Source organism: Eurosta solidaginis, chromosome 5 (assembly GCF_040869045.1).
Source record: "Eurosta solidaginis isolate ZX-2024a chromosome 5, ASM4086904v1, whole genome shotgun sequence".
Taxonomy (NCBI): Eukaryota; Metazoa; Arthropoda; class Insecta; order Diptera; family Tephritidae; genus Eurosta; species Eurosta solidaginis.
The window spans coordinates 178,080,946-178,108,421 of record NC_090323.1 but is presented as its reverse complement, the minus strand read 5'-3'; the positions used below and the strand labels follow the sequence as shown (position 1 = coordinate 178,108,421).

Below are 27,476 nucleotides of genomic sequence, written 5' to 3'. Positions count from 1 at the left end.
CGGAGATTACGAACGGGATAAGATTATTGTTCAGCCCCATTCATGAAAAGTATGAAGTCTTCGGCACAGCCGAAGACAGTCCCGTTCTTACTTGTTTTATACTCAGTTGAGCAGAGCTCACAGAGTATATAAACTTTGATTGGATAACGGTTGGTTGTACAGGTATAAAGGAATCGAGATAGATATAGACTTCCATATATCAAAATTATCAGGATCGAAAAAAAATTTGATTGAGGCATATCCGTCCGCCAGTCCGTCCGCCCCTCCGTTAACACGATAACTTGAGTAAATTTTGAGGTATCTTGCTGAAATTTGGTATGTAGGTTCCTGAGCACTCATCTCAGATTGCTATTTAAAATGAATAATATCGGACTATAACCACGCCCACTTTTTCGATATCGAAATTTTCGAAAAACCGAAAAAGTGCGATAATTCATTACCTAAGACGGATAAGGTGATGAAGCTTGGTAGGTGAGTTGAGCTTATGACGCAGAATAGAAAATTAGTAAAATTTTGGACAATGGGCGTGGCACCGCCCACTTTTAAAAGAAGGTAATTTAAAAGTTTTGCAATCTGTAATTTGGCAGTCGCTGAAGATATCATGATGAAATTTGGCAGAAACGTTACTCCTATTACTATATGTATTCTTAATAAAAATTAGCAAACTCGGAGAACGACCACGCCCACTTTTAAAAAAAAATTTTTTGTTAAGTCAAATTTTAACAAAAACATTAATTTATTTACAGTATATAAGTAAATTATGTCAACATTCCACTCCAGTATTGATATGGTGCAACAAAATGCAAAAATAAAAGAAAATTTCAAAATGGGCGTGGCTCCGCCCTTTTTCATTTAATTTGTCTAAGATACTTTTAATGCCATAAGTCGAACAAAAATTTACCAATCCTTGTGAAATTTGGTAGGGGCTTAGATTCTGGGACGATAACTTATTTCTGTGAAAAAGGGCGAAATCGGTTGAAGTCACGCCTAGTTTTTATGCACAGTCGACAGTCTGTCCTTCCGCTCGGCCGTTAACATGATAACTTGAGCAAAAATCGATATATCTTTACTAAACGCAGTTCACGTACTTATCTGAACTCACTTTGTATTGGTATAAAAATTGGCCGAAATCCGACTATGACCACGCCCACTTTTTCGATATCGAAAATTACCAAAAACGAAAAAAATTCCATAATTCTACACCAAATACGAAAAAAGGGATGAAACATGGTATTTGGATTGGTTTATTGACGCAAAATATAACTTTAGGAAAAAAATTTTTAAAATGAGTGTGACACCTACCATATTAAGTAGAATGAAATGAAAAAGTTCTGCAGGGCGAAATAAAAACCCTTGAAATCTTGGCAGGAATACTGTTCTTGGTATTATATATATACATAAATTAGCTGTATCCAACAGATGATGTTCTGGGTCACCCTGGTCCACATTTTGGTCGATATCTGGAAAACGCCTTCACATATACAACTACCACCACTCCCTTTTAAAAGCCTCATTAATACCTTTAATTTGATACCCATATCGTAGAAACACATTCTAGAGTCACCCCTGGTCCACCTTTATGGCGATATCTCGAAAAGGCGACCACCTATATAACTACCACCACTCCCTTTTAAAACCCCCATTAACACCTTTAATTTGATACACATATCATACAAACACATTCTAGAGTAACCCCTGGCCCACCTGGATCATGATATAAAAAATCGTGTACTCAGTCAGGGTTATTTAAACGTAGCTATTCGTAACAGTAATTTGGTTGAGAGTATTTTTCATCCTGACACCGCGTTAGCGTTGAACGCGAAAGATCTGACAACCGAAAATGCTGATATCCGAAGTGAAGCCACTTTTGGCATACACATACGATATGTTTTCTCGAAAATCTGTATATTCATATGTATGTATGTATGAATTTAACGTTTCGTTGTTGCAAGTACACGTGAACATGTGTGAGTTGAACAAAGCATGGGGCGCATCCCAAAAGCACAACTGCTGGCGAAGTTGTTTAGTGATAACTTCTTGGAACTCACAGTTGCAACTTTACGACAAATTAGTGAGCATAAAAATTTTTCCCTCTATTCACTCAACTTTTTTATCGATTGGTTGTTGACAGTTGGCTCAGCGTATCGTTTCAAAAGCACAATTTCTTTCACTCAGCTGATAACTGATTATTAGTAAGATCAATTAATTGATGGAACAAAAAAAAAATTATCAGATTGATGTTAATAATATAATACACTCAGACATTAACAAAACAGGAGGTCTTCCAAAAAAATAGAAATATTTGTTGGTCCTAAACTTGTGTTGAGATCTAACGTTGGCGTTGCTAAGGGACTTGTAAATGGAGCAATAGGTCACATCACTGATTTTATATGGCCACATAACAGACGTGCTCAACTATACCATAACTTTATACCGTTGGTTCGCGTAGACTTTGGTAACGATGCCGTTCACATAATACAGCCTAAATCAGTTCAATCTCCTTCTAAATTTAATCACGGCACAGCTGAAAGAAGAGTGCTCCCGTTTGTCTTGTCGTGGGCTTCAACTCTGCACAAAATGCAGGGAACTACTGTAGATAATGCTGTTATTTATCTAGGCTGCAAATTATTTGCTGCTGATCAAGCTTATGTGGATTTGAGCCGAGTTAGGTCTTTAGCAGGTCTTCGAATCGAACAGCTTGACTGTTCAAAGTTGACTTCGAATAAACCTTGTAATGTTGATGCATTAAAAGAAATGGATAAGATGAGAAACGTTACAAATAACTAAATAAAGACTACATAACTAATTTAAACAATATTTTACCCTACTAAAAACTAAAAAAATTGATATTTAAATTTAAGAAAAAAGCTTTTCTAAGAACAAGCTTTTATTACTTGTTAATACAACGAACTAAAAAGTTAAAAATAAAATTAAAAAACAAAACTTTTTTAAAATAAGCTTTTATTATTGGTTAATAAAATTAACTAAAAAGTAAAAAATAGATATACTGTGAAGAAATATAACACTTTATAAGTTCATTGTAACCTTTAACGATAATTAGGCTTCTTTGTCTGCGACAAAACAATTCCATATTGTACATAATTATATTTTCTAATATTAAAACTTTACACCTAAATTATTAAATCTCACACTTTATATCACAGTCCTAATTTTATTAATAAAAGCGTGTTAAATTTTAATGGTATAATTAAGAACATTTAAGTCCTCCTTTTCTTGCTATCACAATGTAACGTTAATACTGTGACGAATATTAGTGACACTAAGTGATATTCACATCACAGCGGCAACAACAATAAAGCGGGCAGTCACTTGTATCTACATAAACGAATCAATCATTATGTCTACACATATGTACGTACACGCAGCGGAGAGAGATGCACAAATACATGCATATGTCTTATCAGAGAGGCTCCCAAAAGTAGGCAATTATCTGTAGAAGTATCACTCACATATACACGCGCATATGAGAAGCTATAAAATGCATCTGTTGTTATGTTATAGCTGGTAATTTTATAGCAGCTTGTAAATTCTAGAAAGAGAAGCGCCTAGAAGTATGCGAAGGAGAAATCACAGAGTATAAAAGGAGGTAAAGCTGAGAATCAGTAATGAGTTTGATTTAAGCACGCTCTCTGTCGAGAAGTAGTAGTGTTGTGAAGTACTTGAATAAAGGCCATTTTGCATTATGGAATAGTGGAATTTTTGGAAAACACAAAAATCTGATTATTTAGTAAATAATAGACCTACAATGTTGAAATATGCGAACTATCCTGTTTCAGCATTTTCAACAGTTCCAGCGGAGAATAATTTGAAATGTTCTTTTCAATGCAGTATGCCTTGAGCCTTTCCCTTCCTCAAAATCTTGGGTGTAGTAGTTGCTCAATATAGTGGATTTCTTAAGTAATTCTTCGTTGCTTAGATGTTTCATATCAGTGATAAAAGAAAATTGATCGCACGAGACAAACAGAAGACTACATAATGGCTACTATTTGACGTACGACCAGACTTGACCTTCAGATTTTATCATTATAATATACTTGTGAAGAAAGAAGGGATTGAGCTGAACAATTGCATCGAATGCACCAAATGCGCGCTCGCATTTTGGCAGTGATGTCAAGTATGGTAACCTCTTAGATGATTCTGATTTTCAGGGTGGCGGGTCGGCTGTTCCTTTACGTCACGCGCAGGCGCGTGATTAGAAGTTTTATGCAAATTTTTACGACTGTTATGCGGAAAAAAAATTCACTGCTTCATCCTAATTTCGAAATGCATAAAAAAGAATGAATTATTTATTATAATATACAGACAAAAATACTATTTTAATGCAGCAAAATCCAAATTCAATTTTTTTTTTTTTTAAATTTATTGACGAGAATTTTGCCGCCCTAGGCTCTAGCCTATATTACCTATAGAATAAATCCGCCACTGCCTCTGGGCCATCCCAAACCTCACCCTCTAGTTCCGTTAGGAACTTGGTGTCGCCACAGCCTCGCGAGCTAAACAAACAGTATTCGTCACGGGTAGACGAGGTTGACAATTGGCTTTGAGAATCTATATATTGCGCTAGCAACCCCTTGAACTATTTGGGTATTTTAGTAGCCTCTTACCACAGGTATATCTGCCGCATGTTTATTCTAAAGCCTCCACAATGATGGGGGATTTCAGTTTAGCTTATATGCGAATTCAATATTTTTTTATGCTCTCTATCTTTGTACTTGCAAGAATTCGCACTGGCCATGGATCTTTTTTATCACTTTCGCAAATTTTTGATAGCATTTTCGCTGGCTATATCTAGTAGCTTTAATTTTTCGCACTCACGCCCTTTTTATACACAGGTGAGAAGATCTCACAGAGTATATTAATTTTGTTCGCATAACGGTACATCGTAATGGTATCAACTAATCGAGATAGATATATACTTCTTATATATCAAAATGATCTGGGCGAAAAAATAAATTCATTTAGCAATGCCCGTCCATCCGCCTACCCGTAAACATGATAACTTGAGTAAATTTTGAGGTATCGTAATGAAATTTGGTACGTAAGTTCTGGGGCATTCACCTCAGATCGATATTTAAAATGAATGAAATCGGACTATAACCACGCCCACTTTTTCGATATCAAAATTTTCGAAAAACCGAAAAAGTGCGATAATTCATTACCAAAGACGGATAACGCGATTAAACTTGGTAGGTGGGTTGACCTTATGACGCAGATTAGAAAATTAGTAAAATTTGTACAATGGGCGTGGCACCGCCCACTTTGAAAAGAAGGTAATTTAAAAGTTTTGCAAGCTGTAATTTTGCAGCTGAGTTTTCACCCGAATTGAGACTTCCTTACTTGTTCTACATTGCGGCGGCCACCGTGGTGTGATGGTTTCGTGCTCCGCCTACCACACCGTATGCCCTGGGTTCGCACCCCGGACAAAGCAACATCAAAATTTTAGAAATAAGGTTTTTAAATTAGAAGAAAATTTTTCTAAGCGGGGTCGCCCCTCGGCAGTGTTTGGCAAGCGCTACGGGTGTATTTCTGCCATGAAAAGCTCTCAGTGAAAACTCATCTGCCTTGTAGATGCCGTTCGGAGTCGGCATAAAACATGTAGGTCCCGTCCGGCCAATTTGTAGGGAAAATCACGAGGAGCACGACGCAAATTGGAAGAGAAGCTCGGCCTTAGATCTCTTCGGAGGTTATCGCGCCTTATATTTATTTTTTAATTATTTTACTTGTTCTATTTCCTTTTCTGATTATGGTAGCATTCTTGGGTTCACTCTTCTCATAACAAGCTATCTGAGTGTATTGCTAAAAATAGCCTCCTCCGTTTTTGTTGTAATGATTCGCTCTCTTATATATATGTTCCTTCCGTACGTGCTTTTTACTAAAGACCTCCCAAGGACTGGACCGGTTTTTTTAATTTTATTCCTATGTTCGAGGGAATTTCTACATGCGTTAGATTCATAATTTGGACCACTTCCTCTGTTATTTGTACAAGAAGTGAACCGCCGGCCGATCCTTTCCTTAAAATAGTATTTATGGTGATGTTTGCTTGAAATTTTGTACAGAGATATAACCCTGACTAGCTTGTTATTTCAAACACTTTTCATTCCGGAAATTAAAACAGGGCCCGACTTTTTATGATAAACCGCATTTAAAAGAATGATAAAAGGAAGATAATAAGAGAAAAGGTAAGGCAGAGGTATTAGAGTGAGAGCAAAAAATTGATGTAAAAATTGTGAGATGGCGAGGGAAATATAGGGAGGAGAGGAAGCGAGATAATGGGCGGAGGTGAAAAAAAATAAATATAAGTTGAGGGAGGTATAAAAAAAGTGGGTGTAAAAGAAAGAGAAATCGAGAATATAAAGGGACCAAGGCACGGAGGAGAGACAGGGATCCTACATAAAGAGGAGAAGTTGGAGCCGAGAATAAACAACCACGTTTTATTGCAGATCCTCATTATGGAATACGCATCTATATACTGGAAGCGTAAATACATAGCAAGGAGATATATTGTCGGGAATAAAAACGTCTCTTCTATTTGTTTCTCAAATACTTATCTACATATATCATAAACATAAAAAAGATAGCGATTTAAGAAACAACGATATTGAAATCAGTTGGTGAGGCGAAGCAAGTATTCAATGTTTGCTAGTGTAGTTGTTGTTGTTCTCGCAAAGCTCCCAATGTCACACGTGGTATCTCTATTTCTCTTTAAGATCAAACATTTTAGTGTTTTGAAGTCAGCTATTTGTACTCTGTTTGGTTAGCTGGCGCTTTGTTGTTGCTTTCTTGTTATGAAAATGAAATGGTATATTAATTTCGTCACGAAACCCAAAATTGTAAGTCTTTAAAGGAAAATAGATAGACCCACCACTAAGTATACCGAAATAATCAGGTTGAAGAGCTGAGTTGATTTAGCCATGTCCGTCTGTCTGTCTGTCCGTCTGTCCGTCTGTCCGTCCTTCCGTCTGTCCGTCTGTCTGTTTGTATGCAAACTAGTCCCTCAATTTTTGAGATATCTTCATAAAATTTCGTGAGCGGGTGTATTTGGGTGTCCGATTAGACATTTGTCGGAACCGGCCGGATCGGACCACTATAGCATATATCCTCCATACAACCGATTTTTCAGAAAAAGAGGATTTTTGTAATATCTTACTCAATTTAACAGATTGAAGCTTCAAACTTCACCATCTAATTTCGTATATTGCACATATTGTTGCCTGAAAAAATTGATGAGATCGGTCGTATATATAGTATATATCCCCCACAACCGATTGTTCAGATAAGAAACTTTTCGTAATTGCTGCCCTATTTTAAGAGCTAGAGGCTTCAAATTTCAACGAATGCTTACGTATATATCATATATCGTTGTCTAAAAAAATCATACAGATCGGTGGTATATATAGTATATATATGGTGGTATATATAGTATATATATATAGTATATATATATATTTTTTCGCAATTTCAGCCCCATTTTAACAGCTGTAAGCTTCAAATTTCACCGAATGCTTACGTATACGGCATATATTGTTGTCTGAAAAAATCATAGAGATCGGTGGTATATTTAGTATATATCTCATACAACCGATTGTTCAGATAAGAAACTTTGCGCAATCTCCACCCCATTAACCTGAAACTTTGCACCCTCACACAAAGTACCTACTTACTTTTTTTATACTCAGTTGAGCAGAGCTCACAGAGTATATTAAGTTTGATTGGATAACGGTTGGTTGTACATATATAAACGAATCGAGATAGATATAGACTTCCATATATCAAAATAATCAGGATCGAAAAAAAATTTGATTGAGTCATGTCCGTCCGTCCGTCCGTCCGTTAACACGATAACTTGAGTAAATTTTGAGGTATCTTGATGAAATTTGGCATGTAGGTTCCTGAGTACTCATCTCGGATCGCTATTTAAAATGAACGATATCGGACTATAACCACGCCCACTTTTTCGATATCGAAAATTTCGAAAAACAGAAAAAGTGCCATAATTCATTACAAAAGACAGCTAAAGCGACGAAACTTGGTAGATGAGTTGAACTTATGACGCAGAATAGAAAATTAGTAAAATTTTGGACAATAGGCGTCGCACCGCCCACTTTTAAAAGAAGGTAATTTAACAATTTTGCAAGCTGTAATTTGGCAGTCGTTGAAGCTATCATGATGAAATTTACCAGGAACGTTACTCCTATTAATATATGTACGCTTAATAAGAATTAGCAAAATCGGAGAAGGACCACGCACACTTAAAAAAAAAAAAATTTTTTTAAAGTAAAATTTTAACAAAAAATTTAATATCTTCACAGTATATAAGTAAATTATGTCAACATTCAACTCCAGTAATGATATGGTGCAACAAAATACAAAAAAAAAAAAAGAAAATTTCAAAATGGGCGTGGCTCCGCCCTTTTTCATTTAATTTGTCTAGGATACTTTTAACGCCATAAGTCGAACAAAAATTAACCAATCCTTTTGAAATTTTGTTGGGGCATAGATTTTATGACGTTAACTGTTTTCTATGAAAAAGGCCGAAATCGGTTGATGCCACGCCCAGTTTTTATACACAGTCGTCCGTCTGTCCTTCCGCATGGCCGTTAACACGATAACTTGAGCAAAAATCTACATATCTTTAATGAACTTAGTTCACGATATCGGATTATAACCACGCCCACTTTTTCGATATCGAAAATTTCGAAAAACAGAAAAAGTGCCATAATTCATTACAAAAGACAGCTAAAGCGACGAAACTTGGTATATGAGTTGAACTTATGACGCAGAATAGAAAATTAGTAAAATTTTGGACAATGGGCGTCGCACAGCCCACTTTTAAAAGAAGGTAATTTAACAATTTTGCAAGCTGTAATTTGGCAGTCGTTGAAGCTATCATAATGAAATTTACCAGGGACGTTACTCCTATTACTATATGTACGCTCAATAAAAATTAGCAAAATCAGAGAAAGAGCACGCACACTTTAAAAAAAAAAATTTTTTAAAGTAAAATTTTAACAAAAAATTTAATATCTTTACAGTATATAAGTAAATTATGTCAACATTCAACTCCAGTAATGATATGGTGCAACAAAATACAAAAAAAAAAAGAAAATTTCAAAATGGGCGTGGCTCCGCCCTTTTTCATTTAATTTGTCTAGGATACTTTTAACACCATAAGTCGAACAAAAATTAACCAATCCTTTTGAAATTTTGTAGGGGCATAGATTTTATGACGTTAACTGTTTTCTATGAAAAAGGCCGAAATCGGTTGATGCCACGCCCAGTTTTTATACACAGTCGTCCGTCTGTCCTTCCGCATGGCCGTTAACACGATAACTTGAGCAAAAATCTACATATCTTTAATGAACTTAGTTCACGTTCTTACTTGAACTCACTTTATCTTGGTATGAAAAATGAACGAAATCCGACTACGACCACGCCCACTTTTTCGATATCGAAAATTATGAAAAATGAAAAAATGCCATAATTCTATACCAAATACGAAAAAAGGGATGAAACATGGTAAGGTAATTGGATTGTTTTATTGACGCGAAATATAACTTTAGAAAAAAATTTATAAAATGGTTGTGACACCTACCATATTAAGTAGAAGAAAATGAAAAAGTTCTGCAGGGCGAAATAAAAAACCCTTAAAATCTTGGCAGGTATTACATATATAAATAAATTAGCGGTATCCAACAGATGATGTTCTCGGTCACCCTGGTCCACATTTTGGTCGATATCTGGAAAACGCCTTCACACCCCTCCCTTTTAAAACTCTCATTAATACCTTTAATTTGATACCCATATCGTACAAACTCATTCAGAGTCACCCCTTGTCGACCTTATGGCGATATCTCGAAAAGGTGTCCACCTATAGAACTAAGCCCCACGCCCTTTTAAAATACTCATTAACACCTTTCATTTGATACCCATATCGTACAAACAAAGTCTAGAGTCACCCCTGGTCCACCTTTACTGCGATACCTCGAAAAGGCGTCCACCTATAGAACTAAGGCCCACTCTCTTTTAAAATACTCCTTAACTCCTTTCGTTTGATACCCATATTGTACAAACAAATTCTAGGGTCACCCCTGGTCCACCTTTATATCGATATCTCGAAAATGCGACCACCTATGGAACTTAGGATTACTCCCTTTTAAAATACTCATTAACACCTTTCTTTTGATACCCATACTGTACAAACAAATTCTAGGGTCACCCCTGCTCCACCTTTATGGCGATATCTCGAAACGGCGTCCACCTATGGAACTAAGGATTACCCCCTTTTAAAATACTCATTAACACATTTCTTTTGATACCCATATTGTACAAACAAATTCTAGGGTCACCCCTGCTCCACCTTTATGGCGATATCTCGAAACGGCGTCCAACTATGGAACTAAGGATTATTCCCTTTTAAAATACTCATTAACACCTTTCTTTTGATACCCATATTGTACAAACAAATTCAAGGGTCACCCCTGCTCCACCTTTATGGCGACATCTCGAAACGGCGTCCACCTATGGAACTAAGGATTACTCCCTTTTAAAATACTCATTAACACCTTTCTTTTGATACCCATATTGTACAAACAAATTCTAGGGTCACTCCTGCTCCACCTTTATGGCGATATCTCGAAACGGCGTCCACCTATAGAACTAAGGATTACTCCCTTTTAAAATACTCATTAACACCTTTCTTTTGATACCCATATTGTACAAACAAATTCAAGGGTCACCCCTGCTCCACCTTTATGGCGACATCTCGAAACGGCGTCCACCTATGGAACTAATGATTACTCCATTTTAAAATACTCATTAACACCTTTCTTTTGATACCCATATTGTACAAACAAATTCTAGGGTCACTCCTGCTCCACCTTTATGGCGATATCTCGAAACGGCGTCCACCTATAGAACTAAGGATTACTCCCTTTTAAAATACTCATTAACACCTTTCTTTTGATACCCATATTGTACAAACAAATTCTAGGGTCACTCCTGCTCCACCTTTATGGCGATATCTCGAAACGGCGTCCACCTATAGAACTAAGGATTACTCCCTTTTAAAATACTCATTAACACCTTTCTTTTGATACCCATATTGTACAAACAAATTCAAGGGTCACCCCTGCTCCACCTTTATGGCGACATCTCGAAACGGCGTCCACCTATGGAACTAATGATTACTCCATTTTAAAATACTCATTAACACCTTTCTTTTGATACCCATATTGTACAAACAAATTCTAGGGTCACCCCTGGCCCACCTTTATGGCGATATATCGAAACGGCGTCCACCTATGGAACCAAGGATTACTCCCTTTTAAAATACTCATTAACACCTTTCTTTTGATACCCATATTGTACAAACAAATTCTAGGGTCACTCCTGCTCCACCTTTATGGCGATATCTCGAAACGGCGTCCACCTATAGAACTAAGGATTACTCCCTTTTAAAATACTCATTAACACCTTTCTTTTGATACCCATATTGTACAAACAAATTCTAGGGTCACTCCTGCTCCACCTTTATGGCGATATCTCGAAACGGCGTCCACCTATAGAACTAAGGATTACTCCCTTTTAAAATACTCATTAACACCTTTCTTTTGATACCCATATTGTACAAACAAATTCAAGGGTCACCCCTGCTCCACCTTTATGGCGACATCTCGAAACGGCGTCCACCTATGGAACTAATGATTACTCCATTTTAAAATACTCATTAACACCTTTCTTTTGATACCCATATTGTACAAACAAATTCTAGGGTCACCCCTGGCCCACCTTTATGGCGATATATCGAAACGGCGTCCACCTATGGAACTAAGGATTACTCCCTTTTAAAATACTCATTAACACCTTTCTTTTGATACCCATATTGTACAAACAAATTCTAGGGTCACTCCTGCTCCACCTTTATGGCGATATCTCGAAACGGCGTCCACCTATAGAACTAAGGATTACTCAATTTTAAAATACTCATTAACACCTTTCTTTTGATACCCATATTATACAAATAAATTCAAGTGTCACCCCTGCTCCACCTTTATGGCGACATCTCGAAACGGCGTCCACCTATGGAACTAAGGATTACTCCCTTTTAAAATACTCATTAACACCTTTCTTTTGATACCCATATTGTACAAACAAATTCTAGGGTCACTCCTGCTCCACCTTTATGGCGATATCTCGAAACGGCGTCCACATATGGAACTAAGGATTACTCCCTTTTAAAATACTCATTAACACCTTTCTTATGATACCCATATTGTACAAACAAATTCTAGGGTCACTCCTGCTCCACCTTTATGGCGATATCTCGAAACGGCGTCCACCTATGGAACTAAGGAGTACTCCCTTTTAAAATACTCATTAACACCTTTCTTTTGATACCCATATTGTACAAACAAATTCTAGGGTCACTCCTGCTCCACCTTTATGGCGATATCTCGAAACGGCGTCCACCTATAGAACTAAGGATTACTCAATTTTAAAATACTCATTAACACCTTTCTTTTGATACCCATATTATACAAACAAATTCAAGTGTCACCCCTGCTCCACCTTTATGGCGACATCTCGAAACGGCGTCCACCTATGGAACTAAGGATTACTCCCTTTTAAAATACTCATTAACACCTTTCTTTTGATACCCATATTGTACAAACAAATTCTAGGGTCACTCCTGCTCCACCTTTATGGCGATATCTCGAAACGGCGTCCACCTATGGAACTAAGGAGTACTCCCTTTTAAAATACTCATTAACACCTTTCTTTTGATACCCATATTGTACAAACAAATTCTAGGGTCACTCCTGCTCCACCTTTATGGCGATATCTCGAAACGGCGTCCACCTATGGAACTAAGGATTACTCCCTTTTAAAATACTCATTAACACCTTTCTTTTGATACCCATATTGTACAAACAAATTCAAGGGTCACCCCTGCTCCACCTTTATGGCGACATCTCGAAACGGCGTCCACCTATGGAACTAAGGATTACTCCCTTTTAAAATACTCATTAGCACCTTTCTTTTGATACCCATATTGTACAAACAAATTCTAGGGTCACTCCTGCTCCACCTTTATGGCGATATCTCGAAACGGCGTCCACCTATGGAACTAAGGAGTACTCCCTTTTAAAATACTCATTAGCACCTTTCTTTTGATACCCATATTGTACAAACAAATTCTAGGGTCACTCCTGCTCCACCTTTATGGCGATATCTCGAAACGGCGTCCACCTATGGAACTAAGGATTACTCCCTTTTAAAATACTCATTAACACCTTTCTTTTGATACCCATATTGTACAAACAAATTCAAGGGTCACCCCTGCTCCACCTTTATGGCGACATCTCGAAACGGCGTCCACCTATGGAACTAAGGAGTACTCCCTTTTAAAATACTCATTAACACCTTTCTTTTGATACCCATATTGTACAAACAAATTCTAGGGTCACTCCTGCTCCACCTTTATGGCGATATATCGAAACGGTGTCCACCTATGGAACTAAGGATTACTCCCTTTTAAAATACTCATTAACACCTTTCCTTTGATACACATATTGTACAAACAAATTCTAGGGTCAGCCCTGGTCCACCTTTATGGCGATATCTCGAAAATGTGACCACCTATACAACAACCACCACTCCCTTTTAAAACCCTCATTAATACCTTTAATTTGATACCCATATCGTACAAACGCATTCTAGAGTCATCCCTGGTTCACCTTTATGGCGATATCTCGAAAAGGCGACCACCTATACAACAACCACCACTCCCTTTTAAAACCCTCATTAATACCTTTAATTTGATACCCATATTGTACAAACAAATTCTAGGGTCACTCCTGCTCCACCTTTATGGCGATATATCGAAACGGTGTCCACCTATGGAACTAAGGATTACTCCCTTTTAAAATACTCATTAACACCTTTCTTTTGATACCCATATTGTACAAACAAATTCTAGGGTCACTCCTGCTCCACCTTTATGGCGATATATCGAAACGGTGTCCACCTATGGAACTAAGGATTACTCCCTTTTAAAATACTCATTAACACCTTTCTTTTGATACCCATATTGTACAAACAAATTCTAGGGTCACTCCTGCTCCACCTTTATGGCGATATATCGAAACGGTGTCCACCTATGGAACTAAGGATTACTCCCTTTTAAAATACTCATTAACACCTTTCTTTTGATACCCATATTGTACAAACAAATTCTAGGGTCACTCCTGCTCCACCTTTATGGCGATATATCGAAACGGTGTCCACCTATGGAACTAAGGATTACTCCCTTTTAAAATACTCATTAACACCTTTCTTTTGATACCCATATTGTACAAACAAATTCTAGGGTCAGCCCTGGTCCACCTTTATGGCGATATCTCGAAAATGTGACCACCTATACAACAACCACCACTCCCTTTTAAAACCCTCATTAATACCTTTAATTTGATACCCATATCGTACAAACGCATTCTAGAGTCATCCCTGGTTCACCTTTATGGCGATATCTCGAAAAGGCGACCACCTATACAACAACCACCACTCCCTTTTAAAACCCTCATTAATACCTTTAATTTGATACCCATATTGTACAAACAAATTCTAGGGTCACTCCTGCTCCACCTTTATGGCGATATATCGAAACGGTGTCCACCTATGGAACTAAGGATTACTCCCTTTTAAAATACTCATTAACACCTTTCTTTTGATACCCATATTGTACAAACAAATTCTAGGGTCACTCCTGCTCCACCTTTATGGCGATATATCGAAACGGTGTCCACCTATGGAACTAAGGATTACTCCCTTTTAAAATACTCATTAACACCTTTCTTTTGATACCCATATTGTACAAACAAATTCTAGGGTCACTCCTGCTCCACCTTTATGGCGATATATCGAAACGGTGTCCACCTATGGAACTAAGGATTACTCCCTTTTAAAATACTCATTAACACCTTTCTTTTGATACCCATATTGTACAAACAAATTCTAGGGTCACTCCTGCTCCACCTTTATGGCGATATATCGAAACGGTGTCCACCTATGGAACTAAGGATTACTCCCTTTTAAAATACTCATTAACACCTTTCCTTTGATACACATATTGTACAAACAAATTCTAGGGTCAGCCCTGGTCCACCTTTATGGCGATATCTCGAAAATGTGACCACCTATACAACAACCACCACTCCCTTTTAAAACCCTCATTAATACCTTTAATTTGATACCCATATCGTACAAACACATTCTAGAGTCACCCCTGGTCCACCATTATGGCGATATTTCGAAACGGCATCCACCTATAGAACTAAGGCCCACTCCGTTTTAAAATACTCATTAACACCATTCGTTTGATGCCCATATTGTACAAATAAATTCTAGGGTCACCCCTGGTCCACCTTTGTGGCGATATCTCGAAACGGCGTCCACCTATGGAACTAAGGATTACTCCCTTTTAAAATACTCATTAACACCTTTCTTTTGATAGCCATATTGTACAAACAAATTCTAGGGTCACCCCTGGCCCACCTTTATGGCGATATATCGAAACGGTGTCCACCTATGGAACTAAGGATTACTCCCTTTTAAAATACTCATTAACACCTTTCCTTTGATACACATATTGTACAAACAAATTCTAGGGTCAGCCCTGGTCCACCTTTATGGCGATATCTCGAAAATGTGACCACCTATACAACAACCACCACTCCCTTTTAAAACCCTCATTAATACCTTTAATTTGATACCCATATCGTACAAACGCATTCTAGAGTCATCCCTGGTTCACCTTTATGGCGATATCTCGAAAAGGCGACCACCTATACAACAACCACCACTCCCTTTTAAAACCCTCAATAATACCTTTAATTTGATACCCATATCGTACAAACGCATTCTAGAGTCAACCCTGATCCACCTTTATGGCTATATCCCTAAATGGCGTCCACCTATAGAACCATGGCCCACTCCCTCATAAAATACTCTTTATTGCCTTTCATTTGATACACATTCCACGGTTTCCCTCGGTTCATTTTCCTACATGGTTATTTTCCCTTATGTTGTCACCATAGCTTTCAACTGAGTATGTAATGTTCGGTTACACCCGAACTTAACCTTCCTTACTTGTTTTTTATTTTATATTTATCTTAAAAATCGTTTGGGTATGTAGATTTGTTCGCTATACATTTCTTATCTTATACATCCGATTATTCGGATATTACGAATGGGATAAGATTATTGTTCAGCCCCATTCATGAAAGGTATGAAGTCAGTCCCGTCTTTACTTGTTTTAAATTAAAATTTCCCAGCAGGAAAAATCCTACTAAGAGCTACTCATGTTGGTTTCTAATAAAGCAGTGTGCTTTCTTATCTATCAAATGTTAAGTGTCGAACATCATGTATAGGCCTTACAACCCTAGACTAACAAATTAGTTGGTATCATTAAGAGAGGAATGTAGACTCATAACGGGTATTCTGACCCAACATTGCCTTCTGCCGTCACAGGCTGCCTAGTCAGTGACAGCAAATATAGAAATTGAGGATTAGAGGAGGGAACGATCAAATACGTTTTACGCTCGTGCCCCGTGCTTACCAGAGCAAGCCTCCAGCTTTTGGGAGTGGTATAACTGTCAGATGTAGAAGCAGCAAGTGGTATGGGTCTTAAAAAGCTTCTAGTATTTGCAGGTTTTTGATAGGGGTTTAAGTTTGGTCATTAAACAAACTTCTGGAAACACTATATACTCATGAGGTCCTCACGTATCGGTCGGTTCAACCCCACCCAATCTTAGTCCAAAAAATAACTTGCGAAACGGCGTGAATAGACAAATATTATTCTATAACTCATAGTTTTTTTTTTGAAAAATAGATTTCTAATTTAAAGTTATTTCGGTTTGACTATTGTGCCATTTCTCTGTTACAGTGGCTGCCATTTTCAAATAGTCGTCAACTTTTTTTTAGCAATTTATTATTTTTTCTCCAGCGCTGCTTTCGTTTATGCTGACTCATTCAAACCATCGCTTCGCCCGTCCAATATATCAAAGGCCCATATCAAAATAGCGATTAACTTAAAATTTTTACGTTCAGGAAACACTAAAAACTGATTAATAAAATAAAAAAATAAATGTAGGGCGCGATAACCTCCGAAGTGGTATAAGGCCGATCTTCTCTTCCAATTTGCGTCGTGCTCCTCTTGATTTTCCCCACAAATTGGCCGGACGGGACCTACATGTTTTATGCCGACTCCGAGCGGCATCTGCAAGGCAGATGAGATTTTGCATTGATAGCTTTTCATGGCAGAAATACACCCGTTGCGCTTGCCAAACACTGCCGAGGGGCGACCCCGCTTAGAAAAATTTTCTTCTAATTGAAAAACCTTATTTCTAAAATTTTGATGTTGCTTTGCCCGGGGTGTGAACCCAGGGCATAAGGTGTGGTAGGCGAAGCACGCTACCATCACACCACGGTGGCCGCCGTGGCTTCTCCAAATGTGGCGATGCAATTTTTAATTTTTAACAAGTGTTGTTGTTTTTGCAGGTGTTATAGCAATAGAGACACTCCCCGAAGCTTTTGGGGAATGTTGCCAATATTGATGGTTCTTTTCCAGTTACATATCGAATAAGGTCCGGTAACAAGCACCATTAAGGTACAAGTCCGAAACTCTCGGAGCGTTTAAGTGCGACCATCAGGGATCCTCTGGGCCATCCCACACCTCACCCTCTAATTCCATTTGAGGAGCGACATATTGCGCTAGCAAGTCCTTGAATCATTTGGGTATTTTAGTAGCCTCTTACGACAGGCATACCTGCCGCATTCTTATTCTAAAGCTTCCAACATGATGGTAGTTTTGAGTATATGCGAAATTAAAATTGTTTTATGCTCTCTACCTTTTCAGTTAGAGAAACGCGCACTGGCTATCGATCCTTTTTATCACTCTCCCAGGTCTTTGATAATATTTTCGCTGGCTAGTATCCAATAGCTTAAATTTTTCGTACCTACGCCCTTTTTTATACCCAGTATTATAACTTTGATTGGATAACGGTTGTTTGTACAGGTATAAAGAAATCGAGATAGATATAGACTTCCATATGTGAAAATCATCAGTCTCGTCAACGCTGGATAACCACGAAATGACCACTCAACGACTATATGTTCAGGTTAGAGTGGCCACCGGTGCGAGCACCAGTGCACTTAAGCCCAAAAAGGTGCCATGTTTATTCCACGTGGATCTCTCCCCTACTCAAAGCAACAGATCGATACAGCAAATGTCAGGAATTTCTTAGGTTCCAACTTAGCCAAATGACAAAGATCGCCAAAGAAGGGAGATCCCAGAGACTTCTTCCTCTTGCGCCAGTCGCAGGACAATCTCACAGAAAATTATTGACTGTTTCTATCTCCTCTTCATCTTTGCAGTTCCCGCAGTAATCATTAAAAGGAGCACATAGCCGTTGTGCATGTTTCCCGATTTCTATGTGGCCAGTTATAAGTCCAACCACCAGAGATATGTCCCCCCTTCCAAGAAGAAGAAGACTTCTTGTACGTCTCGCATCCCATTCATGTCACACGAGCTTAGTGTGGTAGCAGAATTCGAGATCGCTCCATCGCACACACGCTTCCATAAGGAAAATCCTTTTCAAAGTGAGCTTGCAGATAGCGAGCGGCATGCTCAATCCCTTCCAATACAACGAAAGCGGAACGGTGATCAACGGCCTCATTTATAGCAGCCACCTGCGCCTGAAAGGCGCTGCAAGGATCGGGTAGGCTAAAAATAGATTCCACCAGAGTTGACCGCTGTCCACCTCTTTATCCAGTTTTGAGACGTCAGTGTATATTTGCAGCCTATCGCTCAGGTACGGCGGCTCATTCGACCAATAATCCCTATCCGGGTTCAGAACATCGTACTTCATATCGAAAAATACGGTCGGAGCGCAATAGTCCGACGAAGGCGAACCCAGATTCTTAAGTATAGCTGCATGGCCAACCACATTGTCTCTCCAGCCGGATAACTCTCGCAACCGTAGAGCAGAAAAGGCCGCATATTGCTTAGCCACTAAATCTACTGACACATTAAAAAGAGTATCCAGCGCCTCCGCAGGGGTGGTGCGCAAAGCACCCCCACGCAAACTAGAGCACTTCTTGGTACCTTCTGGAATACTCGTAGGTTCGATTTAGTATCTAAGCTCGTCCACCAGACCAATGCCCCATATAGAAGGATTGGTCTAACCACAGTTGTGAAGAGCCACAGGGTAATATCTGGCGATAGTCCCCATCTTCGCGCAAGAGCTCCCCTAGAGCTGTACAGTGCCACCGTTGCTTATCTCACACGCTCCTGAGCATTTTCCCTAAAGGATAGTTTCTATCCAAAATTACTCCTAGGTATTTGATAGAGGCCTTCAACGTCAGGGTCATACGCGCTAGCACCGTCAGCTACAACACCAGTCCAGTTTTGGCTGAATTTACCGATAGACCTTTATTCCTTGTCGAGTTCGCGATGACTCCCTAAAACTATCATGGACTGATCCACAAACGACACCGGAATGACCCTGGGGGAACTTTGGAGTGATCCCGACATCATCCAGAAATGACACGTAAATGACTCCGTAAGTACCCTGAAAGAATCCTCGAAATCATCCCGAAATAGCCCGCAAACGAATCCGACGTAACCCACAAATAACTCCCAAACGATTCCGGGAAGAACCCGAAAGAGTTTCCAAAATCATCCCGAAATTACTGCGTTGGCGTTTAACCGACACCAGTTGCCCAGGCATGTACACACCAAACCGGCTGATGCATGAGAGAGCTGATTTTTGATAAACATCCGCCGCTTATGGTGACTGAACTTCATCTAAATACGCCGTGAGTTCAACTGGTCTTCTGTCGCACCGTCCAAGCAATTAGTTCATGATCGGCGCTCATAGCATTGCTGATAATGCATGAGGCATTCCTCCGTTTACAGATTTCTTTGGCCCCGCACAAACCTTATTACGATGTGATCATTCTGCAGCTTAACATGGATCCAATTCAAATAGTTAAGGCCGGATGTACTTGAGCTGAGACTGTAAATGGTTGCTCGTTTCGAGACATTATTGAAAGCCCTGATAATATCCAGCAAAATGCATAGAGTACTCGTGATGTTCAAGTTTTTTTTTTTTTTTTTTTTTTTTTTTTTTTTTTGAGCGTAGTAAGACATTAAGCTTAAATCGTTTTTGTTTTAAAAAACATCTAGATAATACACATTGTTTCAAGGTTTTTCTATGGAACTTCTTTTTATAGCAATATTAGTCAGAAAATTATATAACTCAGTGAAAACAGCTTTTATAAACAGCACCGAAAAAAAAGTCCATTTTACTAGAAATATTTTCTACTATAGGGAAAATGTGTGTACCCAATTCTATTACGACCCGTTAATTTTTCTTCGACTTAAGGCTCCCGAAACAGAGACAATTTCTTAGTCATAAAAGGGGTGGTGCCAAACCCATTTTAAAAAATTTTAGTGTTTTCCAATTAAATGTTATAATTCAATTTAGAAAGTAAAATTCTATTGATACAAAGCTCTTTTTCGCTAAGATATAGCTTATTTTATTCGTCTACGACACTTTTAAAAATCTTTTATACAAAAGTGGGCGTGGTCCTTAACCAAAAACGTAAATTTTTCTTCAAAATATTCCATATAGTAAAGGCAACCTCTCTGCCGAATTTTGTTACGATAGGATTAACGATTTTTGATTTATGATTTATAATATTTGTATAATTGATTTTATCACAAGTGAGCGGCGCCACGCCCATTTTTAAAGTTATTCCAAATTTTTATCAAGATTCTCAATATCAGTCCGCACGTCAAATTTCATCATTCTAGGTGTATTATTTACTAAATAATCTGGTTTTTTGTATATTCCAAACTTTTTTAATTATGAAAAGTGGGCATGGTTATCATCCGATTTCGCTCATTTTCAATACCAATCTATTCTGGGTCCAGATAAGCTAGTGTACCAAATTAGGTGAATATATTTGCTCAAGTTATCGTGTTAACAGGCAGACGGACGGACGGACGGACATGGCTCAATCAAATTTTTTTTCGATACCAATGATTTTGATATATGAAAGTCTATATCTATCTCGATTCCTTTATACCTGTACAACCAACTATTATCCAATCAAAGTTAATATACTCAGTGTGCAAAGCATACCTATCATGAATAGAGCTGAGCAATAATTTTATGCCGTTCGTAATATCCGAATAACGGGATTTATAATAACAAGTAAGGAAGGTTAAGTTCGGGTGTAACATTACATACTCAGTTGGGAGCTATGGTGACAAGATAAGGGAAAATAACCATGTAGGAAAATGAACCGAGGGTAACCCTGCAATGTGTTTGTATGACATGGGTTTCAAATGGAAGGTATTAAAAAGTATTTTATGAGGGAGTGGGCCATAGTTCTACAGGTGGTCGCCTTTTCGAAATATCGCCATAAAGGTGGACCAGGGCTGACTCTAGAATTTGTTTGTACGATATGGGTATCAAATTAAGCGTATTAATGAGGGTTTTAAAAGGGAGTGGTGGTAGTTGTGTATGTGAAGGCGTTTTCCAGATATCGACCAAAATGTGGACCAGGGTGACCCAGAACATCATCTGTTGGATACAGCTAATTTATTTATATATGTAATACCACGAACAGAATTCCTGCAAAGATTTCAAGGGTTTTTTATTTCGCCCTGCATATCTTTTTCATTTTCTTCTACTTAATGTGGTAGGTGTCACACCCATTTTACAAAGTTTTTTTCTAAAGTTATATTTTGCGCCAATAAACAAATCCAATTACCATGTTTCATCCCATTTCTGGTATTTGGTATAGAATTATGGCATTTTTTTCATTTTTCGTAATTTTCGATATCGAAAAAGTGGGCGGGGTCATAGTCGGATTTCGGCCATTTTTTACACCAATACAAAGTGAGTTCAGATAAGTACGTGAACTGAGTTTAGTAAAGATATATCGATTTTTGCTCAAGTTATCGTGTTAACGGCCGAGCGGAAGGCCGTGGCTTCAACCGATTTCGCCCTTTTACACAGAAATAAGTTACCGTCCTAGAATCTAAGCCCCTACCAAATTTCACAAGGACGCCCGCCACGCCAATTTTGAATTTTTCTTTTATATTTGTATTTTGTTGCACCATATCATTACTGGAGTTGAATGTTGACATAATTTACTTATATACTGTAAAGATATTAAACTTTTGTTAAAATTTGACTTAAATTTTTTTTTCTAAAGTGGGCGTAGTCGTTCTCTGATTTTGCTAATTTTTATTAGGCATACATATAGTAATAGGAGTAACGTTCCTGCCAAATTTCATCATGATATCTTCAACGGCTGCCAAATTACAGCTTGCAAAATTTTAAATTACCCTCTTTTAAAAGTGAGCGGTGCCACGCCCATTGTCCAAAATTTTACTAATTTTCTATTCTGCATCATAAGTTCAACCCACCTACCAAGTTTCATCGCTTTATCCGTCTATGGTAATGAATTATCGCACTTTTTCGATTTTTCGAAATTTTCGATATCGAAAAAGTGGATGTGGTTATAGTCCAATATCGTTCATTTTAAATAGCGATCTGAGATGAGTGCTCAGGAACCTATATACCAAATTTCATCAAGATACCTCAAAATTTACTCAAGTTATCGTGTTAACGGACGGACGGACGGACATGGCTCAATCAAATTTTTTTCGATCCTGATGATTTTGACATGTGGAAGTCTATATCTATCTCATTGCCGTTATACCTGTACAACTAACCGTTTTCCAATCAAAGTTAATATACTCTGTGAGCTGTGCTCAACTGAGTATAAAAAACGCAAAAGCTAAGATGTTTCTAGTTCAGAGCCTTGGGACCAGGAGAGTACTACGGCTACCTTGGAATATTCACCGGCTTCCAGATTGGGCAGACTTCGGCGAACAACATAGCTGCCTTGCTGTGCAATGTGCGAGCACCCGACCGCTCGCGGCTAGCCATGTAACAGAAAGTAAACTCTCTTTCTTACTACTACGCTTGGAATTTATCCTAAAAAGGGTCAAACGTCGATAAGGACTATCTTAACGAAGCCGAAAAAATTGAGGAAAATACAGCCAAGGTGCCGATTAACCTGCCTCAGCGTATTAGTTCTGAAGTTGTCTTGAGGATTTGGGCTATTACTTCTGGCGGTTTAGAAGGACATTTCCACCGTTCTCGATGCATGCAAGATGTTGAGCTCGAAGCACGACGTCGTTAGGAGCATAGCGGTATCATTGCTAAAGAACGCTATTACATAAAGGAAAGGGAAGCCAGCATACCCCGCTCAAACAGCCTAGGGAATTACAGAGCAAAAGTTCGGAACGTTTACGAGTCGGGATATGGTCAGTATCCAATGACTTCCTCTTGTCTTAAAATTCCCAATTTTCTGTGACTGGCGCTTTAAACACCGGGCATGCCCGAACTTCCTACCACTGGATGCCACAAAAGAGATGTCTGATAGACGTGGATAAACGCTGTCGGAAAAGCGGAAAGGATTAGGAGAACCTTCCTCATGTACTTTATGATTGCGCTTACACCTCCCCGGGGGTAACAACAACTTCCGAGATCGTTCAGAGCTCTGAGATATCGGGGAATAGAGAGGGTAAATAGAACAGAACAGGGCTTCGACGGTACTGCTGAAAGTGTAAGTTAGACCTTACCAACGCCATACGTCGACGAAGTTAACTGGCCCAAAATCCTGATCGACATGGCCATTCTATTTGATAATGAAATGAATTGCTTCAAGGAGGCTCGGCAGAAAAATACAGCCTCTAAGTAACCATATGACGGTGCCTGTCTTCGAGGAAAGGCGAAGACGATTTTAGTGGGAGTCCTAGGCGAATGGGACCCTGCAATTGAATGGGTCGTATACCTCGTCAACATCCCACGATCGCGTGGTGTCGGAGGAAGTTTATGATAAGCGTTAGCATATTTGGAACACTTAAGCGACTCCAGACAGTTCCATAGTATATCCAGATAAATATAGCAAAACTCATAAGATAACGCTAGTCAATATTAGGTTTCGTACTGACGATTGTTATTTTTTATTTGTTCTAAATACTAAACGTCTTCCGTCATTACAAATGAAAATAAATTTTCCAAACCTTTGCTCTTCCTTAAATGAAAGAAAGTAATAATTTTAAAGAAATATATACACATATATGTATCTTGTGATGGGACTGAGTTTGTACTGCGTCTGGAAATAAGAGGTAGGGAAGAATAAGAACAACTAGAAGAAAGAACAAAGAGAAAGAGACTGAGAAAGAAACAGAAATAGAGTAAGACGAAGATAGTGAGATAGTGATGGATGGAGTGGGAGATTGAGAAAGAGAGGGAAAGAGAAAACAAGTGAGTAAAAAAACTTAAATGGAGAAATAAACGTAGAGAAAGAGGAAGGCAGAGGGGGGAGGAGTGAATAACAGAATAAGGAAAAGGTGAAGGCAGAGTTACGGGTAAAAACGTATTTAAAGTTATATAGACTGGACTGAGTAGCCAATTAAAAACAAAAATTCCTCTCTCTACGAACAAAAATCACGTTCTAAAAGTTATTCTTTTTTTATATATATTGAGTGCTAAACGGCTTATGTACAACGTAAATAAAAACAAACTCATTTTTGTCGTTTAAAGTTATTTTTAATTGCAAAACAATTGTTTCGACACTCGCGGTGTCATGCTTTCAACTAAACCATTGTCACAGGTATAAACAAAATAAAGCTTTCAGTCAACTTTTCCAAAACATTAAAATATATACATTGCAAAAACAACGAAAAGAGAAAACAAAAGTTTAAGCAAAGAATATATGTAACAACAAACGGAACAAACAAATTTACTTTACTGCTGAGAAGAGACTCGAATACAGTGGGCCAATATCACGATTTACAGATACATTTTTATTTATATGTATATGAAAAGATTCTAAATTGTTTAATCTACTTAAATTAGATTCAGTCTTAATTAGTTTGCAGTCTTCATCGCTTGTCGAGTGCTGCTCCGATAAGGCATGTTCAGCGATTCCAATTTTAGGTTCAATATCTTTTATGTATTTAAGGTGTTCATTTAACCTGGTACGCACAGTGCGTGTCGATTGGCCTATATACTTAGCACCGCATTTTTCCCGTCATCATTTTCGTATGAACAAGTTATTGAGTAAACCCCAGGTTTATCCAATTTTTCGCATTTGTCTTTAGTTGACTTTAATAAACATTTGAGTTTTTTCGTCGATTTTGGAGCCACTTTAATTTTTGCATGTGTGAACACCTTTTGCATAAAGCTGAAAAACTGCGGATCGTAGGTCAAGCTACACCATTTCATTTTATTTTCTACACCCACCGTATCGAAAAAAGAGCTACTCTCCCTTCGCTCCTTTTTATTTTGGTGTTTTCGTATTAGTTGCTCAATGCTGTAAGAGCAATACCCATTCGTTGCTCGATTTTTCATTATTTTCTGTTTTTCCTTATTATATGAATCACAGCTGAGCGGAACATTTACAAGTCGATGGCCATGGATGGACGATGTCGAAAGAAGATGAGATGGCTCTTGGAGTGTTCGAGAAAAACTTCTATGCAAGACTGATGTCTATGGCGAGTATCGAATGAGGTTTTATGATGAGCTGTATGAGCTTTACGCAAATATATTGAAGCGAAGCAACGAATAAAACCCCAAAAGCTTCGCTGGCGAGGTTATGCTATGCGAGGGGACGAAGACACTCCGGAAAATAAAGTATTTCAGTTGATACCGCAGTGTGGGAAGCAGAGGAAAGAAGAGACCTCCACTGAATTTGGAGAGGCAGGTTGAGGAAGACTTGACCACCCTTGATGCTCCCAATTGGCGTCGATTATCACGAAACAGTGACAGCTGATGTTACTTTTTACGAAACGGACAAAATTGCTTAGGCGGCTAAGCTCCAATTAATGATGATGATGATGGGCACTAGCCCAGTCTAGTATATATTCTCAACCAATTACATAGCATGCCATACCCAAATATACATTTTTTAATGCTGATTTAGCGCGGTGTTCCTCGATGAATATAATATTTCAAATTCGGATCAATTTATTACTGGGAACTTGCCTTTCTTTGTATTTCGTTATATAGATGTTACAAGCCACCTTTTTAAGCTTTTAATTTACGCATTGGCATTACGGCGAGTCGTCCTTACATCCGCTGCGTTAATTATGTTTACGTGTGAATTGGAATTATTACATGGAAATGTTAACTATGCTGCGCGTTTTTTTTTTTCATTCTTTTTATTTTTTTATTTATTTTATTTTTAAACGGTTTTTTTTAGCTCGACACTGTGTAGCGACCAGCCGTTGTTTACGAATTTTGTAATTGGAATTTAAATATCTTCTCGATAAGCTACAAGCTTGAAGCTTGTAAATAAGTTCAGAACCCGCTGACAATGCAATAATAAGAAAAAATCCGATAGGTGGCGCATGGATCGAACTATTTCAGAAAATCGTATTTGTGGTCCGGACCAAGAGCCCGCGAGCTCAAAAATATTTTTCTACATTGTACCTGAGTATTTAATTTTATTTGAAAAGTATATTTTTAGAAGTTCTGCTTAAAATCCAAAGTGAGACAACTAAAGTCATAATACAATTTCAAGTTAATCGTTAAGCATTTCAACCAAACTAAACAAAACATGTAAGGAAGGCTAAGCTCGGGTGTAACCGCATATTACATACTCAGCTCGTAAATTACAGCTTGCAAAACTTTCAAATTCCCTCTTTTAAAAGTGGGCGGTGCCACGCCCATTGTCCAAAATTTTAATAATTTTCTATTCGGCGTTACAAGGTCAACCCACTTACCAAGTTTCATCGTTTTATCCGTCTTTGGTAATGAATTATCGCACTTTTTCAGTTTTTCGAAATTTTCGATATCGAAAAAGTGGGCGTGGTTATAGTTCGATTTCAGATGGACGAACGGACAGACGGACATTGTTAAATTAATTTTTTTTTCGCCCAGATCATTTTGATATACAGAAGTCTATACCTATCTCGATTAGTTTATGCCGTTACGGGGTATCGTTATGCGAACAAAATTAATATTGTGACGAATATTAGTGACACTAAATGATACTCACATCACTAGTCTGATGCTAAGTAAATGACGCCACAACAATAATAAAGCGGGCAGTCACTTGTATCTACATAAACGAATCAATCATTATGTCTACACATATGTACGTACACGCAGCGGAGAAGAGACGCAAAGTAGGCAATAATCCCAAAAGTAGGCAATTATCTGTGGAAGTGTCATTCACATATACACGCGCATATGAGAAGCTATACACGTGCATCTGTAGTTATAATTTTATAGCAGTAACTAAGTAAATTCTGGAAACGCCTAGAAGTATGGAACGAGGAAATCTAAGTGTATAAAAAGCAG

The 27,476-nt window shown here is 38.1% G+C and overlaps 1 protein-coding gene across 8 annotated transcripts in view; it reads right to left on the bottom strand.

The window, feature by feature from the left end:
• Window positions 1-27,476, bottom strand: part of Ir64a (Ionotropic receptor 64a) — a 685,241-nt gene that overhangs the window by 587,186 nt on the left and 70,579 nt on the right. The gene's annotated exons all lie outside the window — the stretch shown is intronic.